Source organism: Coregonus clupeaformis, unplaced genomic scaffold, assembly GCF_020615455.1.
Source record: "Coregonus clupeaformis isolate EN_2021a unplaced genomic scaffold, ASM2061545v1 scaf0943, whole genome shotgun sequence".
NCBI classification, from domain to species: domain Eukaryota; kingdom Metazoa; phylum Chordata; class Actinopteri; order Salmoniformes; family Salmonidae; genus Coregonus; species Coregonus clupeaformis.
Genome location: NW_025534397.1, coordinates 159,638 through 182,480, shown reverse-complemented (window position 1 = coordinate 182,480; position 22,843 = coordinate 159,638). Strand labels below are relative to the sequence as shown.

Below are 22,843 nucleotides of genomic sequence, written 5' to 3'. Positions count from 1 at the left end.
CCACTCATTAAGTAAAAATGTGATTGGTTGATTCCACTGTCACTCCAAAATTGTGCCCTAATACAGTTGAATTGCAGATGCCTTTATCTAGCTTCTGATGGCCTAGGCAATGGCTGATTTAGCTAGCTAGATTTCTCACCCCAGAGACCAGCAAAGAAAAATCCAGATTGGATATTTTTTTATCTTCAGTGTTAACCCTTTCCTTTCCAACAAAAACTGAAAAGATTAAATCATTGTTGCTGACTGTGTTTGGGTTAGTAATCATTTGTAGAGTGGCTCTATTTTCCCTCAGCATGCATTTTTTCACTATTTTGAATGTCTAAAGAATACATATGTTGTTCTGAAATAATATATGAACACAGAAATACTGGATATTTTGAACTCTTATCATGGTGGTGATTTGACAAAATTACAATCTTGGTCTTGAATTGGACTCGCATTTTTCTGGTCTCGGACCCCTTGTTCCCCTACCGGTCTCGGTCTTGACTCGGTCTCGCCCCCCCTCCGTTCTTGGTCTTGACTCGGACTCTATTTTCTCCGGTCTTGGTCTTGAATCGATTACAAGGCTGTGCATATTTACATTTGGTAAGATAATATTTTGTATATGTTACAATTGGTGTATTAAAAGGAGCAGAGAGCGTGTGACGCAGTGACGGCACCAGGAATTTTTCCCTGAAGTGTGGCTTGGTCGTTGCATAGGGGTGCTTGCAATAATTCAAAAACAACATGTCGCCGGAGGGGATGGCTGCCATTTTGCAGGCTCCTAACCAACTGTGCTATATTGTTAGTTTTTTCGAATTCTTTGTAAATTATTTTTTTACTTATTGTGTACATAATGTTGCTGCTACTGTCTCTTATGATCGAAAATAACTTCTGGACATCAGAACAGCAATTAGTCACCTCGAACTGGACGAATAATTTTTCTTTAACGAGTCCGACGGAAAGGATATACAGCTTTCTCGGAAACGGGCCCAAATCCCCATCATTTGCATGAAGAAAAGACAGAGAAAAAGGGGGCAGAGGTCGGGCTGCCTTCTGAGAATTCATAGGCGAGTGAGGAAACCTCCAGTACTATCCATTCTATTGGCCAACGTGCAATCATTGGAAAACAAAATGGATGATCTACGATCAAGAATATCCTACCAACAGGACATTAAAAACTATAATATCTTGTGTTTAACCGAGTCGTGGCTGAACGACGACACGGATAATATAGAGCTGGCGGGATTTTTCATGCATCGGCATGACAGAGAAGCTACGTCTGGTAAGACGAGGGGTGGGGATGTGTGTCTATTTGTCAATAACAGCTGGAGCGCAAGTCATTACGTTTTCGAGGCTGACGTTTGACAACTTGAACCTTCAGCTCCCTCCACAGATTTTTATGGGATTAAGGTCTGGAGACTGGCTAGGCCACTCCAGGACCTTAATGTGCTTCTTCTTGATCCACTCCTTTGTTGACTTGGCCGTGTGTTTTGGGTCATTGTCATGTTGGAATACCCATCCACGACCCATTTTCAATGCCCTGGCTGAGGGAAGGAGGTTCTCACCCAAGATTTGACGGTACATGGCACCGTCCATCGTCCCTTTGATGCGGTGAAGTTGTCCTGTCCCCTTAGCAGAAAAACACCCCCAAAGCATAATGTTTCCACCTCCATGTTTGATGGTGCGGATGGTGTTCTTGGGGTCATAGGTAGCATTCCTCCTCCTCCAAACACGGCGAGTTGAGTTGATGCCAAAGAGCTCGATTTTGGTCTCATCTGACCACAACATTTTCACCCAGTTCTCCTCTGTATCATTCAGATGTTCATTGGCAAACTTCAGACAGGCCTGTATATGTGTTTTCTTGAGCAGGGGGACCTTGTGGGCGCTGCAGGATTTCAGGATGTAGTTCTGGGCTGATTCCTCACCGTTCTCATGATCATTGCAACTCCACGAGGTGAGATCTTGCATGGAACCCCAGGCTGAGGGAGATTGACAGTTCTTTTTTTTGTTTCTTACATTTGCGAATAATCGCACCAACTGTTGTCACCTTCTCACCAAGCTGCTTGGCGATGGTCTTGTAGCCCATTCCAGCCTTGTGTAGGTCTACAATCTTGTCAATGACATCCTTGGAGAGCTCTTTGGTCTTGGCCATGGTGGCGAGTTTGGAATCTGATTGATTGCTTCTGTGGACAGGTGTCTTTTATACAGGTAACAAGCTGAGAATAGGAGCACTCCCTTTAAGTGTGTGCTCCTAATCTCAGCTCGTTACCTGTATAAAAGACACCTGGGAGCCAGATATCTTTCTGATTGAGAGGGGGTCAAATACTTATTTCCCTCATTAAAATGCAAATCAATTTATAAAAATGTTTACATGCGTTTTTTCTGGATTTTTTTGTTGTTATTCTGTCTCTCACTGTTCAAATAAACCTACCATTAAAATTATAGACTGATCATTTCTTTGTCAGTGGGCAAACGTACAAAATCAGCAGGGTATCAAATACTTTTTTCCCTCACTGTAAGTAAACAAGTAAATGCTCATCCAGAAGCGGCGGTCCTAGTGGCCGGGGATTTAATGCAGGCAAACTTAAATCTGTTTTACCTCATTTCTACCAGCATGTCACATTTGCAACCAAAGGGAAAAAAAACTCTAGCCCACCTTTACTCCACACACAGAGACGCATACAAAGCTCTCTCTCGCCCTCCATTTGGCAAATCTGACCATAATTCTATCCTCCTTATTCCTTCTTACAAGCAAAAACTAAAGCAGGAAGTACCCGTGACTCGCTCAATATGGAAGCGGTCAGATGACGCGGATGCTACAGGACTGTTTTGCTAACACAGACTGGAATATGTTCCAATGGCATTGAGGAGTATACCACCTCAGTCATCGGCTTCATCAATAAGTGCATCGATGACGTCATCCCCACAGTGACCATACGTACATATCCCAACCAGAAGCCATGGATTACAGGCAACATCCGCATCGAGCTAAAAGCTAGAGCTGCCGCTTTCAAGGAGCGGGACACTAATCCGGACGCTTATAAGAAATCCTGCTACGCCCCATACGAACCATCAAACAGGCAAAGCATCAATACAGGATTAAGATTGAATCCTACTACACCGGCTCTGACACTCGTCGGATGTGGCAGGGCTTGAAAACTATTACAGACTACAAAGGGAAACCCAGCCTCAAGCTGCCCAGTGACGCGAGCCTACCAGACAAGCTAAATGCCTTTTATGCTCGTGTACTCAAAGCATGAGCGGACCAACTGGCAAGTGTCTTCACTGACATTTTCAACCTCTCCCTGACCGAGTCTGTAATACCTACATGGTTCAAGTAGACCACCATAGTCCCTGTGCCCAAGGAAGCGAAGGTAACCTGCCTAAATGATTAACGCCCCGTAGCACTCACGTGGGTAGCCATGAAGTGCTTTGAAAGGCTGGTCATGGCTCACATCAACAGCATCATACCGGATACCCTAGACCCAAGCCAATTCGCATACCGCCCCAACAGATCCACAGATCTCAATCGCACTCCACACTGCCCTTTCCCACCTGGACAAAAGGAACACCTATGTGAGAATGCTGTTCATTGACTACAGCTCAGCGTTCAACACCATAGCACCCTAGAAGCTCTTCACTAAGCTAAGGACCCTGGGACTAAACACCTCCCTCTGCAACTGAATCCTGGACTTCCTGATGGGCCGCCCCCAGGTGGTAAGGGTAGGCAACAACACATCTGCCACGCTGATCCTCAACACTGGGGCCCCTCAGGGGTGAGTGCTTAATCCTCTCCTGTACTTCCTGTTCACCTACGACGGCTTGGCCAAACACGACTCCAACACCATCATTAAGTTTGCTGACGACACAACAGTGGTAGGCCTGATCACCGACAATGATGAGACAGCCTATAGGGAGGAGGTCAGAGACCTGGCAGTCTGGTGCCAGGACAACAACCTCTCCCTCAATGTGAGCAAGACAAAGGAGCTGATAATGGACTACATGAAAAGGCAGACTGAACAGGCCCCCATGAACATCAACGGGGCTGTAATGGAGTGGGTCGAGAGTTTAAAGTTCCTTGGTGTCCACATCACCAACGAAATATCATGGTCCAAACACACCAAGACAGTCGTGAAGAGGGCACGACAACACCTTTTCCCCCTCAGGAGACTGAAAAGATTTGGCATGGGTACCCAGATCCTCAAAAAGTTATCCAGCTGCACCATCGAGAGCATCCTGAACCGGTTGCATCACCGCCTGGTATGTCAACTGCTCGGCATACGACCGTAAGGTGCTACAGAGGGTAGTGCGTACGGCCCAGTACATTCTGGGGCCAAGCTTCCTGCCATCCAGGACCTATATACTAGGCGGTGTCAGAGGAAGGCCCAAAAAATTGTCAAAGACTCCAGTCACCCAAGTCATAGACTGTTCTCTCTGCTACCGCACGGCAAGCGGTACCGAAGCGCCAAGTCTAGGACCAAAAGGCTTCTAACAGCTTCTACCCCCAAGCCATAAGACTGCTGAACAATATATCAAATGGCCACCCAGACAAATCCCCCCATTTGTTTTTACACTGCTGCTACCCGCTGTCTATTATCTATGTATAGTCACTTTACCTCTACCTACATGTACAAATTACCTCGACTAACCTGTACCCCCGCACATTGACACGGTACCCCTATTACATAGCCTCGTTATTGTTATTTTATTGTGTTACTTTGTATTATTTTTTTCTTTAGTTTATTTAGTAAATATTTTCTTAACTCTTTCTTGAACTTCATTGTTGGTTAAGGGCTTGTAAGTAAGCTTTTCACTGTAAGGTCTACACCTGTTGTATTCGGCGCATGTGACAAATCAAGTTTGATTTGATTTGAATTCAATAATATATTATTAGACAAGCAATAACAAGTCCATACCCGTTTCGAAAAAAAAGCATTTCATTTATTTCGTAATGCTACATTTATCCACTTTTACCAGACGAATCAAATTGAAATGAGTTGGAGGCTAGGTAGCTTTGTCAGCATAGGCCTACAAAACACATAACAAAGGCTTCACACTTTTATGAGAAGGCTATAAATATAATCTACAGTGGTGGGAGAGGTTGGAATGAAGGCCAAACACTCAGTCAACACAGACTAGATACATGGAGTCAGAAGGCAGTTTCTGGAGCAGTGAGCAGTTACATACTCTGTAAACTTATATTTAGTTGCAGGTTTTGTGACATCTGTGGTTCTGAAACACAATGGTCACCCACCATGCTGACTACATTGCAGATAAATGCCAGATCTCAGAACGCCTGGACTGATGTTTATTAACATATCAACTAACCACATCATATGGTATAATAATCGGATGTGGCACGCAACCATTGGTTGATAAAACGCCCATAAGAGTCTCTTACACTAGTTGCTCTAATAATGTTTACATATTTTTGCTTTACTCATCTCATATGTATATCCTGTATTCTATTCTACTGTATTTTAGTCTATGCCACTCTGACATTGCTCGTCCTAATATTTATATATTTCTTAATTCCATTCTTATACTTTTATATTTGTGTGTATTGAGTGTATTGTTGTGAATTGTTAGATATTACTGCACTGTTGGAGCAAGAAACACAAGCACCCGCAATAACATCTGCTAAACATGTGTATGTGACCAATAACATTTGATTTGATTTGATTGGGAATCATTGCAGACGCATTCCAGATCTCAGAACTCCTGATGTGATGTTCAATGGCACGCAACCATTGGTTGATGCAACACCACCAATAAGAGTCTCTGGAACCATGATCCTATATGACCTATAGAGAAAAGTTCCTGCCCCCAGGGACATGGAGTCTGAGGGCAAGTTGATCAGACACATTGGTCCCACACTGATGTCATTTCAACGTTGTGATTTTGAACAGATTTAGAGTTCAACGTGTAAATAGGAAGAAGGAAGTGGATTATGAACAGGTTCTGAAAGAGGAAGTATTAACTTCTTGAGAAAGGAATGTTAGCTGGAATGTCACAGTCTGTATGGCTCATTATTGTAGCTATTTTCACAACATTTAATCCATAGAAGGGTCCTTTGGAGGAAGGATTGTTGATATATATTTGACATTTGTATCTTTAAGCATAATTGAGAAATAATTAATTAAAGTTGGAACATTTGTGACTTTTAATGACCCTGTTCTCAACATTGATCATTGGCGGGGGGCCATCTAGTGGATTGGGCTGTCACTTGTCCTGCCTCTTCCAAAAGGCTTGGCGAGGACGAGTCCCCTGCTCCCCCAGAGACGCTTCTGTTACAACAGCTGCAGCTGAAGGGAGGTTGTGTGATTTCCAGTATTTGACTGGTCTGTTTAAATCAGGGATTAGTCTGTTTCGTATATGGTCATATCCTCTGGCGTACGGCTCAAATGGCAGCATGTCTACCAATAAATCAAAGCCAAATTACTTTAGATATATTGCTGTGGAAGCTGGATGTATTTCGGACACACACATGGCCATATTGGACTAGTAAATTATCTGTTGCTTTGGCACGCTTCTTGTAACTCTGCTATTTACTGTATGGGATCAAATTGGAGTTTCATGAACAGTTCAGCAGATGTGGTTTGATACCATCTCTATGACGGAGGGTCATGAAGCAATCCAAAACAATTTAAGGCTGCATGTATTTCTGACACCCAGTTTGGAACATGGCCATGTTTGGAAAAGGTCACTGGCAGGGGGTAATCATTTTGGAGTTGTTTGTCTTAAGATCTGTAAAGCTTGCTGAAAAACACAACAGCTCCACATTTGATCCAAGTGTTTATCCTTGTAAATGTATTAGATTAATATTACATTTAGCCCACCATTAACTTCACACTGCATGCTGAAAGGTGAAGACCTCATACCTATACTGTGGACCACAGAGAGATCCGATACAGAACAGCACATTATTCTGACCTTATTAGTCGACCATGAGGTCCTCACATTGCTGACACCGTAATATATTTAAAGCGAGATATGTGATCTGGGAAATAAGATCTGTATTAACTGAGCCAAGCTGGGTTGTTTTGTGGATCCATGCCACAGCATGTGACATTTCATTTCCAGATTTAGATTTCTACTGGCTGTGACATTTTAATGGATTGAATCATGGAGAAAAAACATGCTGATGTGAGCTAAGGCTCTGGGGTGTCTCAGGCAAACTCCTGTCTGTGGTGATAAAACTACTTTGGATCATTTAAAGCACCCTTAAAATGTATTGGATCAAGAGTTACTATCCCATCCTCCCAAGGCCCTGCTAAAATACATCAAATATGTACAATGAGTTTTATAATGATAGTTTACTCAACTGCTTAATGACATCTGTCAGTTAATAACAGTATATCAGGGGCCTGCAACTCCTGTTCTGGACAGCCCATCCACATGGCGTGCAGGCTCTTGTTCCACCCCAGCTCTAACACAGTGGGTTCAGCTAAATCAGAGAGGAAGTGGCGAAGTGAGAGGTTTTACTCCTCTCAAAATATGTCCATGAACATAAGCCCACAATGTGAATAATTTTTGTATGGAGGTCAATGAGAGAGTGTTGAATTTGGTCAACAAAAAATGGAATTGATCATTTGCTACATAAGGCTTATTTGATCTAATAAAAGTTTGGTAATGGTTAGGTTGTTGAGAACGCCCTGATATAAGTGGACGCATGTGGCATTTCAGTTGTGCCTGTTGTCATAGAGATAGATAGAGGACTCATCATGGATGTAACTTGTTTTAGCATGGACATTGCCATTGAGAGCTTCCACCATTTTAAAGTAGTCAACTGGGTGGGGATTCCTATGAGTTGGGAGCCATCAGCCAATGAAGAATAATACAACTGATACTTTAAAATAGATTTAGCCTCAATGGCGCTGTGCATGCTGTCACAGATGCTATAATGACACAGATAGATGTATGTATATATGTTAATTCTTACATTCATGCCCTCAGTTTATGCTAAATGCTATTGCTCCTTTCTTATGTTTATCCTGGTAGTCTCCTAAATTTGTAGCTATATGTTACGTCCATTCCCTTTACCTGGTCACCTGGCACTACCTGGTCATTCATTCACCTTTATGTTGATGTGTTCCTAATATGTTTCCCTCTTGTTTCCCTTCCAGACCACCACATCCTTCCACAACCTAACCTTCCTACCAGCTTTACAAGCTCCAACTCTTAAACCCCAAACCTTGATGAAAATCCATTCCAAACCCTCTCCCCATGTGCTCTGGGTTAGTGTTCAAATGTGTTTAATAAACACCCTAAATCTGGATTCCTCCTCTCCATCTCCTCAATGCATTATTCTTGCCGATTCGCCATGTTGGCAGCAACAATCCTAAACCAGTCAGTCATATAGAAAACGTCCTAATACAGTTTGTTCTAGAAACTCATAATCCTAAACATCATCTACTTTTAAATGACAAATAATTTTAGTTCACTTCCTGAATTGACCTGAAATGACCCCAGCCCTGATCTCGATACAGTGTTCACTGCATTGTGAGGAGACCCATGGCTGTAAAGTCAGTTGAGGTCTTTGAGGCAAAAATCACAGTTGTCTCGTTGGGTATGACAGCTGTACATATTCCTCTGTCACGGATCTAAGGTCTGTTTTATCCCAGAGGGTAACTTCTGCCCAGAGTAAGTTTGGAGCTTAGACAAACATGTCCCTCAAATAAAAAAACACAAGTCATATATCATACATTATCACAGTGGTACAACGTATCTGACTGTTGAGAACTCAATATGTTTCCTATTATGTGCCCCTAAATTAATATAATCCTATAATAGCATGTTTGCTAAAGGAATATATGTGATCCTAAATGGAAATATCACTAATTTGATATACATCTCTTTTCGTAAAGCCATTGGGCATCTTCTCCATCCTTGAAGAGGAGTGCATGTTCCCCAAGTCTTCAGACACTACCTTCAAGGACAAGCTGTACGCCCAGCATCTTGGGAAAACAAATGCGTTTGAGAAGCCCAAGCCTGCCAAAGGCAAGGCAGAGGCCCACTTCTCCCTGGTGCACTACGCTGGTACTGTGGACTACAACATCACTGGCTGGCTGGAGAAGAACAAGGATCCCCTGAACGACTTAGTTTGTCAGTTATATGGGAAGTCAGGAGTCAAAATTCTGGCTGCCCTGTATCCCGCTGCCCACCTGAGGGTAAGTATCAAGTCAAAATATTTAATTAGGCACTAGCTACAACTCAGACCCACATTTTCTTTAAAATAGCTTTGAATGTATCACAATTGTATCACAATTTTCTCAGGGTTTATCACTGGGTCAATTTACTCGTACTCTCGGTTAAAGTGGCAACATGTAACTTTTTTGGGCAGCCCCACCAAATTCACATAGAAATGTGAGTTGTAGATCTCTCATTCTACTTGAAAGCAAGTCTAAGAAGCGGTAGATTAAGTTTTGTTTTTGCATCTTTTACTTTCGGTTTTGTACATCAGCTTCAAACAGCTGAAACAACAATATTTTTGGTTATAGAACATATATTTCACAGCCATTAAGCTGGTATAATGATTCTCTACACTATGCTAGCTAATTTTTTTCACATAGGTTTTAGCAACCAGGAAATGGCGGAGAGATTTCTGCATTGTGCAACTTTAATTTAATTATACAATAGGTGTTATTTTACACAAATCTCATTGGTCACATTTGCATCTAGATAAGTGTGAAGTTAACCAGAGATTCTCTGGTTTATAATTAGTGTGCTTGCTGAAGACAAGACCACTCTAGTTTCTTACATACTCTTATTATTATTCTATTTATTCCACCCGCTCTAGGAAATGTACTTTTCTAGTTATCTTGAACTTTCCCCATTTTAACAGATACAAGCAAGAAAGGAGGCAAGAAGAAGGGTGGTTCCATGCAGACTGTGTCCTCCCAGTTCAGGGTGAGCTTTTGAAAGTTGAATATTCAGTCCTTCAAGAGGTGCATTGATAATCATAAATGATGTCTGAGAAAATGGTTTGTAACCCTCTTACAGGAGAACTTACATAAGCTGATGACCAACTTGAGGAGCACTCATCCTCACTTTGTGCGCTGCCTGATCCCCAACGAGTCAAAGACTCCAGGTACAAGAAATATTGAGTGAAATATTACATCTTATCAGTACAGTATCAGTGACTTTAACAATCTCAATCTTTAACTTGTTTATGTGTATTAAAAGAGACTTGGTTTGTTTTACCAGGTCTGATGGAGAACTTCCTGGTTATCCACCAGCTCAGGTGTAATGGTGTACTGGAGGGTATCAGGATCTGCAGAAAGGGCTTCCCCAGCAGAATCATCTATGCTGACTTCAAGCAGAGGTACACACACACACACACACACACACACACACACACACACACACAGAAAGATCTGCTTCAAGGGATTTCCCAGCATCAGAATAGTCTGACCTTATAAGTAATACAGTCAGGTCCACTCTTGCTAAGATGAGCAGGAAAGACTGGTATCAAATGTATAATAAAGATACTGAACTATATTGTATGGTCAAACATTTGTGACAGTTATATTATTTTATACTATTACAATTGTTCAGAGAAAGAGAGTTAAAATAATATAATTTTGTTTGATTTGTTTAGTGTTTTTTGCTCATCTTCATCAAGGGTGACCTCACTGTAATAATTATAATTATGACCTCACTGTATAACCAACCTATTACAGCTTGGCATACTTTAAAACTGTCTCCTCATTCAGGTACAAAGTACTGAATGCCAGTGTCATCCCTGAGGGCCAGTTCATGGACAACAAGAAGGCTTCTGAGAAGCTGCTTGGTTCCATTGATGTGAATCACGAAGATTACAAGTTTGGACACACCAAGGTCAGTCAAATACCCCCAGCAAAAGCTGACAACAAAACACATCTTCAATGATAATTTAAACCCTTACCATATAAAATCTCTGCAGTTGATCTATTCATCCTTTTGTTCTTTCTTCTTCATTTAACTAAAGGAAAAGGTGGAAAAACATTGTAGTGTTTTTGTCTTCAAAGTCATTCGTCACATGTGTACATTATTAATCTACAACTGTACAATAACTAACAATTTAGAAACATCCTATCCCATGGTTTGTTTGTTAGCATTGCAAAGTTAATGTTGTTCAAATCAATCTAGTGGATATGTTCCCCTCTTTTGATTCAACCCTTTCTATCTGTCACCATCTGTGGTTCCATTGACCATGTTAACCTGTGTTTCAGGTGTTCTTCAAAGACGGTCTGCTGGGTGTTCTGGAGGAGATGAGAGATGAGAAGCTGGCCTCTCTGGTCGGCATGGTCCAGGATCTCAGCCGTGGATTCCTCATGAGGAGAGAGTTTAGCAAGATGATGGAGAGGAGGTGAGGAATTGTGGACATCTTGGCAAAGCATACTGTCAACCACCTGTATCTACTGCATTATGATAACATGCTGTATATGCTGTGAGTTGTTCAGAATAAGAAAGTTCATCTTATAATGCTCTATTAAAGCTAAAATCCTTAATTGAAACATTAACAAAGAGGAAACCCCACCTCTGTTTTGGTATACAGCTGTGGGATGGGCCTGGATCATTGCAACTATTCTCTAATTGGTTGACAGAGATATGGTGATAGTTTTAAGCTTGTTTTGAGTCCATACAGTGTTTGTTTCCATTTACATTGTTTGCAAACATTGTAGTAAAACAAGCTTATATTTGGGGTTAATTAATTTATAAGTCCATTTATAAATCCAAAAATGGATGTAGCAGTTAAGGATTATATCTTTGTAGCTTCAGTTTGGCATTTAGCAAGCTGTTCAATTGTCTTTTAAATGTGTGGTATTTACCCATTCATTCTTGAAGAACATAAAATGCCTCATGAGCTTAGCATGCATGACCTGTCAATCCTTGCATCTAGAGTTCGGGGCGTTCCATTTTGTTGTTCTTCTAAACCCTGAATGTTGCTTTAAGCATCAATCAATCAATCAATTTTATTTTATATAGCCCTTCGTACATCAGCTAATATCTCGAAGTGCTGTACAGAAACCCAGCCTAAAACCCCAAACAGCTAGTAATGCAGGTGTAGAAGCACGGTGGCTAGGAAAAACTCCCTAGAAAGGCCAAAACCTAGGAAGAAACCTAGAGAGGAACCAGGCTATGAGGGGTGGCCAGTCCTCTTCTGGCTGTGCCGGGTGGAGATTATAACAGAACCATGCCAAGATGTTCAAAAATGTTCATAAGTGACAAGCATGGTCAAATAATAACTCACCATGCCACTAAATCGTTTCTGTCGACCAGAGATTCCATCTTCACCATCCAGTACAATGTCCGCTCATTCATGAATGTGAAACACTGGCCATGGATGAAAGTCTATTACAAGATCAAGCCCCTGCTGAAGAGCGCTGAGACTGAGAAGGAGCTGGCCAACATGAAGGAGAACTATGAGAAGATGCAGACAGACCTGGCCAAGGCTCTGGCCAAGAAGAAGGAGTTTGAGGAGAAGTTGGTGTCCCTGGTGCAGGAGAAGAATGACCTGGCGCTCCAAGTTGCATCTGTGAGTGAACAACAACCCTCATATGGGTACATTTACACACAAATGAATACACACATGAACACACACACACACACTGTAAAGTATGTGGCAAACTCATAACATTTCTATTGCCAATGTAATATGCTGTATTTATTTCATGAATTTCTATTGATTTGCTCTGACCTCTTTGACTAAAGTGTATATTTTGATACACAAAGTGAGGCCGCAGATCTTTTCTCCTGCTCTGAAACCAGGAAGGAGAGAGTCTGAACGATGCTGAGGAAAGGTGCGAGGGGCTCATCAAGAGCAAGATCCAGCTGGAGGCCAAACTCAAAGAGACGACCGAGAGGCTGGAGGATGAGGAGGAGATCAATGCTGAGTTGACTGCCAAGAAGAGGAAGCTGGAGGATGAGTGCTCTGAGCTGAAGAAGGACATTGATGACCTGGAGCTCACCCTGGCCAAAGTGGAGAAGGAGAAGCACGCCACTGAAAACAAGGTTGAGTGTCTTACCATAGACAGTCTAACCAAACAATAATCCAAACAATAATCAACTCAAAACATAGCTTAACAATAATGGAATTCAAGTTGTATTGTGGGTGCAGGAAAAATTAAGACACAACAGTTGAATTTCAGTTGCGGGGTACTCCCCACATTCATTGCATGTTCTGTTCCCCCTCATTTATGACTTCCATTCAGTACACTGGCATAGTGTACACTGCCATCTAGTGTTACATCTATAGTACAGTACATGTTGACACATTTCTAATTTAAATGAATGCAATATATAACAAACTAAATCTCCCCTTTATGGTGAAGTATAATTATGTTGTGACCATTTTCAGGTTAAAAACCTGACAGAGGAGATGGCATCCATGGATGAGAGTGTTGCCAAGCTGACCAAGGAGAAGAAAGCCCTCCAAGAGGCCCACCAGCAGACACTGGATGACCTGCAGGCAGAGGAGGACAAAGTCAACACTCTGACCAAGGCCAAGACCAAGCTGGAACAGCAAGTGGATGACGTGAGTGGAGTTCGACATTTTAACCATGATAGAATGTAAGATGATATTATCTTCAGTTGTTTAGATTTTAACAATATATTTGTTTTTATCTTATAGCTTGAGGGTTCTCTGGAGCAAGAGAAGAAGCTCCGTATGGACCTAGAGAGATCCAAGAGAAAGCTGGAGGGAGATCTGAAACTGACCCAGGAGTCCATAATGGACCTGGAGAATGACAAGCAGCAGGCTGATGAGAAAATCAAGAAGTAAACACAAACAAATGACTACAGTATCAGCTGCTATAATGGTTGTTCTTGATTAATTATGAATTAGCATTTGCAAGTGATTCTTAAAAGCAACGTGAATGTTTTATACTCCCTTTACACTATCAAACCTAAACCAACTCTGCAATCAACGTATTTGTGTTTTTTAGGAAGGAGTTTGAGACCACCCAGCTCCTCAGCAAGATTGAGGATGAGCAGTCTCTGGGAGCTCAGCTGCAGAAGAAGATCAAGGAACTCCAGGTACAGTACAAGATCAAAGGATCTAAGCTCCAGACACACTGAATAATTTCCTGAAATAAACGGACACATTTGTCCATGTGACTTCTGATGGCTCGGTAGGTGTTTCCTGCTGACATTTCCTACCATTGTAAAGATGGTGCTTCCATAGAGTTAGATAGAGGACTCATCTTTGTGTCTGTGCCATTATGGCGTTTGTGACAGAAAAGGCATCTCCGTTTTCTAAGTAGTCATTTTTTAACCCGATCGAACAACCCAAGAACACTTGAGGCTGTAATCGCTGCCAAAGGTGCTTCAACAAAGTAATGTGTAAAGGTTCTGAATGAATACTTATGTAAATGTGCTATTTCAGTTTTTTTTAGTTTTTTATACATTTGCAAACATTTCTAAGAATCTGTTTTTTTTTTGTCTTTATGGGGTGTTGTGTGTAGAATGATGAGGAAAAAAATAAAATTAATCCATTTTAGAATAAAGCTGTAACGTATTAAAATGTGGAAAAAGTTAAGGTGTCTGAATATTTTCTGAATGCACTGTACAGGATCAAAGGATCTAAGCTCCAGACACACTGAATAATTTCCTGAAATAAACGGACACATTTGTCCATGTGACTTCTGATGGCTCGGTAGGTGTTTCCTGCTGACATTTCCTACCATTGTAAAGATGGTGCTTGTGGTCCTCTGTAGCTCAGATGGTAGAGCACAGCGCTTGTAACGCCAAGGTAATGGGTTCGATCCCCGGGACCACCCATACACAAAAATGTATGCACGCATGACTGTAAGTCGCTTTGGATAAAAGCGTCTGCTAAATGGCTTATTATTATTACATACTATTATTATTTTGTTAGGTTCAATTGTTTCAACTGTATTGTAGTGTTAATCCCCCCTGCTCCTGTCCCCTGTTCTAGGCCCGTATTGAGGAGCTGGAGGAGGAAATTGAGGCTGAGCGTGCTGCCAGGGCTAAGGTTGAGAAGCAGAGGGCCGATCTCTCCAGGGAACTTGAGGAGATCAGCGAGAGGCTGGAGGAGGCCGGAGGCGCCACTGCTGCTCAGATTGAGATGAACAAGAAGCGTGAGGCTGAGTTCCAGAAGCTGCGTCGTGATCTTGAAGAGTCCACCCTGCAGCATGAGGCCACAGCCGCCGCTCTGCGCAAGAAGCAGGCCGACAGTGTGGCTGAGCTCGGGGAGCAGATCGACAACCTGCAGCGCGTCAAGCAGAAGCTGGAGAAGGAGAAGAGCGAGTACAAGATGGAGATTGATGACCTCTCCAGCAACATGGAGGCCGTCGCCAAGGCTAAGGTGAGTAGTGATGTTTTGGTCAAGCATTGTTGAGGAGGGTCAACTACATTACCATTGAAGTGAACTGAAGTTAACAGCAGTCCCATATATAAAGTAATGATGGTACATGTTTCACTAACAGGGCAATCTGGAGAAGATGTGCCGTACTCTAGAGGACCAGCTGAGCGAGCTCAAGACTAAGAATGATGAGAATGTTCGCCAGGTCAACGACATCAGCGGACAGAGGGCCAGACTCCTGACAGAAAATGGTACCATCAACAATGAACTACAACCCAATGCTTTCCTTCAGTTGAACACAATAACATGTGTTGGGGGCTGTATCCACATAATTTTTACTGTACTATTCACCACCTAACATTGCCCTATGATACCTCACAATACATTTTCAATCTTAGAGAACATTGACCCTATTAACTAGATATCCCTCTATCCCTGCAGGAGAGTTTGGCCGCCAGCTGGAGGAGAAGGAAGCCCTGGTGTCTCAGCTGACCAGAGGAAAACAGGCCTTCACCCAGCAGGTGGAGGAGCTGAAGAGGGCGATTTGAGGAGGAGGTCAAGGTAAGGGACCCAAAATGGACTCCACTGACCACAGAGTTTAGAGCCATATCTTCATATAGATGGTGACTATGCCACCCTTAGAGTCTTCTACTCATGTAATTTGTTTGACTATCTCTCTAATCTCTCTTTCTCTTTCACAGGCTAAAAATGCACTGGCCCATGGTGTCCAGTCTGCCCGCCATGACTGTGACCTCCTGAGGGAGCAGTTTGAGGAGGAGCAGGAGGCCAAGGCAGAGCTGCAACGCGGCATGTCAAAGGCCAACAGTGAGGTGGCTCAGTGGAGGACTAAGTATGAAACTGATGCCATCCAGTGCACAGAGGAACTGGAGGAAGCCAAGTGAGTCGCACGCAACAGCAACAACTCAAATATAGGGTGTGGATGGTGAGGAGGGTAGGGGGCTCTGAGAAAATGTTACGTCAATATATATTGTAACATATGTTTCAAACCGAAAAACCACCCTCTGTTGTCCAACAGGAAGAAGCTGGCCCAGCGTCTGCAGGTGGCTGAGGAGACTATTGAGGCGACCAACTCCAAGTGCGCCTCCCTGGAGAAGACCAAGCAGAGGCTGCAGGGAGAGGTGGAGGACCTCATGATTGACGTTGAGAGAGCCAACGCATTGGCCGCCAACCTCGACAAGAAGCAGAGGAACTTTGATAAAGTCAAAATTAAAACTACATTTTCTGCTATATAATCAATTGAAGTATAATTGTAGCATGTTTCTGATTCAAAACTCTTCATCTATGACTTCTAATGAAAATCCCATGTATTTCCCTAGGTTCTGGCAGAGTGGAAGCAGAAGTATGAGGAGGGTCAGGCTGAGCTGGAAGGAGCTCAGAAGGAGGCTCGCTCTATGAGCACTGAACTCTTCAAGATGAAGAACTCCTACGAGGAGGCTCTGGATCATCTGGAGACTCTAAAGAGAGAGAACAAGAACCTGCAACGTGAGCATTTGACAGCAATTCTATTTGGCTCATGTTTGACTAATGTTTTGAAAATGGAGGGAACTGTAATCATCAAAACTACTATTACAGAGTTTACATGTACAGTATACAAATATATACAGTAAATGGAACATGTAATTGCTATTGCTTTTAACAACCCAAGGAAGTTGAGGGCAATTAAATTTGTAAGACCGTATGAAGTGCTGTTAATTAATTAACTGTTATCATGATTCAATGTCAACTTCAGTGCATTGGCGATATCCACTGAAAATCTCCCAAGTCTAAACTGCTCCTGTGTGTGTGTGTGTGCAGAGGAGATTTCTGACCTGACTGAGCAGATCGGAGAGACTGGCAAGAGCATCCATGAGCTGGAAAAGGCCAAGAAGACCGTGGAGACAGAGAAGTCTGAGATCCAGACCGCTCTGGAGGAGGCTGAGGTACAAACTACAGCTGTTTGATGGGAAAAGCAGTGTTACACTAGCCAATGCCAGCTACAGGCTAATGCTCCCTGCTTTGGTGTTCATATATATATATATATATTTAATTCCATGTACACATCCAAATATATTGAACAATTCACCTGACTGCTTCTCTTTGTCCAGGGCACACTGGAGCACGAGGAATCCAAGATTCTGCGTGTGCAGCTGGAGCTGAACCAGATCAAGGGTGAGGTGGACAGGAAGATTGCTGAGAAGGACGAGGAGATGGAGCAGATCAAGAGGAACAGCCAGAGGATGGTTGAGTCCATGCAGAGCACCCTGGACTCTGAGGTCAGGAGCAGGAATGATGCCCTGAGGGTGAAGAAGAAGATGGAAGGAGACCTGAACGAGATGGAGATCCAGCTGAGCCACTCCAACAGGCAGGCCACTGAGGCCCAGAAACAGCTGAGGAATGTCCAGGGTCAGCTCAAGGTAAAGGGAATGTTCAAAAATCTGAACATGGAGAGGGATTTGTTTGTGAATCTGTAAAAAATAATAGAACAGAGGACTTGAATAGAGTGGACTATGTACTAAAGGTAGAGATATTGGGTAAACTCTTTCCAATTAACATTTCTATCACCAATCCTTTCGCCCCTACTTCCACTAAAACTTTAAAACTTTAAACTACTTCCACAAGTCCTAATGAACCTATGTAATTGTGAAATCCAGGATGCCCAAGTGCACCTTGATGACGCCGTCCGCGCCGCAGAGGACATGAAGGAACAGGCAGCCATGGTGGAGCGCAGAAACGGTCTGATGGTGGCTGAAATCGAGGAGCTGAGAGTTGCTCTGGAGCAGACAGAGAGAGGCCGCAAAGTGGCTGAGACTGAGCTGGTAGACGCCAGCGAGCGTGTTGGACTGCTGCACTCCCAGGTATGGGTCAAAAGCTATTTCCAATAAAACTCAACCAAGCATACTGTTTACACACCTGGAATTCGACATTGCTTGCTTTTAGATTTTCATAATTTAAGCCTTGTGACTTGTGAGTCAAACAAATTGTCATGTTTCCTCCTTCAGAACACCAGCCTTCTGAACACTAAGAAGAAGCTGGAGACTGACCTGGTGCAGGTGCAGGGAGAGGTGGACGACATCGTCCAGGAGGCCAGGAATGCAGAGGAGAAGGCCAAGAAGGCCATCACTGACGTGAGTTCTTTAATTACATCGACTTGATTTGTCCCCAAGGTCCAATGGTAGCTGGGCTGGTTAAGAACAACAAAGATCTCAGAGGAATGTTATGATTGGTGCCAATTGGTGCATTAATTAAACAAACTACTTTGCCAGGCGGCCATGATGGCTGAGGAGCTGAAGAAGGAGCAGGACACCAGCTCTCACCTGGAGAGGATGAAGAAGAACCTGGAGGTCACAGTCAAGGACCTGCAGCACCGCCTGGATGAGGCTGAGAATCTGGCCATGAAGGGAGGCAAGAAGCAGCTCCAGAAACTGGAGTCCAGGGTGAGTTAACAGCAGGGTGGATTAGAGTGGATTGAAAGACAGATTGCTGGAAATGTATTTGATCATATAAAAATACACAGGATCATTGTTTAATAACTTTTTCTCTCAATAACCCAGTTAGATCAGGAGTTCCCAAACAGATTTGCTTCGCGGACCCCTTTTGTGATAGAGAATTCATCAGGGACCCCCTCCTACAACTCCTACTTTAGTTTTACTATGACTTCTGCAGTGCGTGGCTGGACTAATCAAGTCTCGGCCCCTGGGAAATAACATTTTAAAGTCACTTTTTGGCACCAGAAACAACATTCTGCAGTTTTAAAGCTAATTTCCTGTAATTCTACACATTTTGCCTTTGGGCAGAGAGAAAACCCACTGGGCACAAACGTCATTTCAACATCTATTCCACGTTGGTTCAATGTAATTCATTGAAAATTACGTGGAAACAACATTGATTCAACCATTGTGTGCCCGGTGGGAATGTTGTAGTTTTAGAGCTAATTTCTTGCAATTCTACACATTTTGCCATGGGGCGGAGAGAACATTTATAAAGCTTAAAATTAAAAAAACATTTGGGGAATATGTTATACTTAAGTAGTGGTGTTGAGAAGAATTGGAGCCAAGACCTTCAATATAAAAAAGTATTTATCCAGTTGCTTCATTCAGGCTTGTACAGTTGTCGTGGGAAGACTTCTAAACTGCAAATCTATTCAAATGTTATTGGTCACATACACATATTTAGCAGATGTTATTGCGGGTGTAGTGAAATGCTTGTGTTCCTAGCTCCAACAGTGCAGTAGTATCTAACAATTCACAACAATACACACAAATCTATATAAGTAAAGAATGAGTTCAGGCAAGTAGGGGCCTCTAGTGGCCATTCTGGTACTGCACCATACACTTAGAAAAGCATTCCAGAATGGACATAGAAATACAAGAAGAATTGAGTTGGAAGAAATGGATCATGGATAGAGTACTGTGGATACCAATATCACTGAGAGCCTCCCAGAACCACGTTGTGCGTCTAAGGGTGAAGAACGTAAATTGTGGATTACTAATATTACATTGTACTGTATTGCACTCTCTAAACTTTGTCCACAGATCACTGGTAGTTTAATCTGTTCTTGCTAGAAATATTCATAAACACATTTAAATGTAAATACCCCTTTGGGAACCAGTGACCTAGATAATGAAAAGTTGTTGTTATTATTACAGACCCCTTCAATTAAATGTTTAAAAGTACATAGGGACAGATAACAATTGTGCCTCCTTGACTGGGTAGAAGACTATACCTCTGTTTTACAAAGATTTGTTACATCGGATTTCACCACAAACAAATGCCTACGTTTATTTCTTCCACAAAGGTGCGTGAGCTCGAGACTGAGGTGGAGGCCGAGCAGAGAAGAGGTGTAGACGCAGTCAAGGGAGTCCGCAAGTATGAGCAGAGAGTCAAGGAGCTCACTTACCAGGTAAGAGGAAGTGCCTTCTTCACACACTTGAAACTAACACAGACAGGTTTGTGTATAAAACTATACTGACATTGATTCTTTGATCTTCTCCCACAGACTGAGGAGGATAAGAAGAACGTTAGCAGACTTCAGGACCTGGTAGATAAGCTGCAGTTGAAAGTGAAGGCCTACAAGAGGCAGGCTGAGGAAGCGGTGAGTGAAATATTCTGAAAGCATTAATTCGAGAAAAATTAAATCCCCCTACAAAACTTAATGTCCATGCAGTTTAGTTTAAGTAAGTGTTGCTACTTCACATTGCTGTACTGGGGGCTGGTCTAGTGGTAGGGTTGGAGGCAGCGGTTTGATCCCCTGTACCTCCATTCACTTTCTCTGCTGTATCATCCATCTCCCTATATACATTGCTATCCTAAATCAGCCAATATTTGCTTTGTTGAAAATACCTAATTTTAAAGTGTAAATACTGATGTTCTGCTCTCCATCTCTTTTCTTCACCCAGGAGGAAGCAGCCAATAGCCATATGTCTAAGTTCAGGAAGGTTCAGCATGAGCTGGAGGAGGCTGAGGAGCGTGCTGACATCGCTGAGACTCAGGTCAACAAGCTCAGAGCCAAGACCCGTGACACTGGAAAGGTACAGAACTGCTGCTAAACCTATACCTGACTCATGTTCAAATATGACCACATCAACACCACCTATGATTCAGTCTTCACAGAGGTCAATACAGACCTTTTACACTCACTCAACTGTATTTAAGATCTCTGAGAAGAACATTTTAAGGTAGGGCAACAACAACAAAAAACATTATTTCAAGTTGGTACCTCAAAATTGAAATCCAAGCTGAGCACTGAGCTTGAAAATGCTTGATCCATTATATTCTTTCCAAGTGTTCATATATTTATCATGTTCATTATTATTACTGATCCATTATATTCTTTCTTTCTTCTTACAGGGCAAATAAGTTGCTGAATAAACAGGACCAAGTCTTATCATTTTCCTGTGTTGCATAAAATATGATTTTCATGGTGAAATGTTGAGCATTGATTAAAAACATGTAGACCTATATACACTTCCTTTGTGACTGTGGACTTATTACTCAGCAAACAGCTTTTTCATACCATACAAATATTGTATTTTAATTAAAGGAGCAATCTGGGATTCCAACAACAACAATGTGGTCACATCAGCTGAGGGAGAAATGTAACCTCTCTCAAATTCATAGACTGAGCTATGGATGTAAGGACTGACCATCCAGAACATCAAAAATATAGTTTTAATTCTTTACACTTGGAGGAATTGGCCAATATGGACAGGCCCAAATTTAAACGTTTCTAAAATTTAAAAAAATGAGAAGCATATGCATAACCATGGTAACAGTTTAATAGGGAACGCTTCTCAGAGAAAAGTTATCAGGAAACAACAGGATATTTGCATTTGAATTTTGTCACAAATTATGTGGACATTAACCTCTCGTGGACAGACTTCATAAAAATAAATGGTTATCGATCATCTGACAAAATAACACATTTTAGTTCTCGGTTTAACCGATATGTGCAAATAAATGGGAAAATAAATGACAAAAGTGGTATTCATTTATCATTAGCCAATTTTCATTTCCAATAGATTTTTGGCAGCTATACACCCCCATAATGATTAGAGTTCCTCTCCTGCCTACTAGTGGTGAAATTCACATTATTACCGATATTATTACGGTCACGTTTCAGGAGAAGACCCAGGTCCAGACAGTGTTGAAGTAACAAAAGTGTATTACAAAAACAAGGGGCAGGCCAACGACAAGTCAAGGGCAGGCAGAGGTCAGTAATCCAGATCAGAGTCCAAAAGGTACAGAGCGGCAGGCAGTCTCAGAGTCAGGGCAGGCAGAATGGTCAAAACAGGAACTTGACAAAGACAGGTGCAAGGGGGAAACTGCTGGTAGGCTTGTTGAAACAAAACCAACTGGCAACAGATAAACAGAGAACACAGGTATAAATACACTGGGGATAATGTGGAAGATGGGCGAGACCTGGAGGGGGGTGGAGACAATCACAAAGACAGGTGAAACAGATCAGGGTGTGACATGGCCATTGGCTCAACTTACCCCAAGGCAAACATTTTGACTATATTAGCCCACACAGCTACAAGGAGGCACTTTCATGCCAGGTTTAAGACCTCATAGAGAAGCTTATAGAGACCCCAACTGATCTATAGAACAATCTTAAAATGATCTACTTTGGTTTAGATACAACCACCACGAAACCTAACATTTTTAAAATCTGTTTTTTTGGACCTAACTTGCTTACCACTTTTTCCATGTGGTTTCTACCTTCACAGACTCCATGAAATGATGAGCTCTTCCTAATTATTTGGTCAAATTATGAATTGTGTGTATGGGTTCTAGGAAACAACGGTAACTAAACTTACCCCTTCGGCTCAACCTACCCCTTACCCCAATCTCCCCCACCACTATACTGGACCACCATTATTTCATTCTGTTCCACTGTTCCGACCAGCAAAATAAAGTTCTGAACTGGTTCCAACCCAAATAAAGAACTGGTTTATATCCTTCCTTTCTGTTCCTTTTTTAACCTGAAATCAACCGTTTTTTACATTTTATACGTTTCTGAGTGTCATGGGCGCTTTGTTGTGTTTAAAATAAATA

The 22,843-nt window shown here is 42.3% G+C and overlaps 1 pseudogene; it reads left to right on the top strand.

Moving 5' to 3' along the window:
• Window positions 1–1,243: 1,243 nt before the first annotated feature.
• Window positions 1,244–20,850, top strand: LOC123481309 (annotated as a pseudogene).
• Window positions 20,851–22,843: the final 1,993 nt, after the last annotated feature.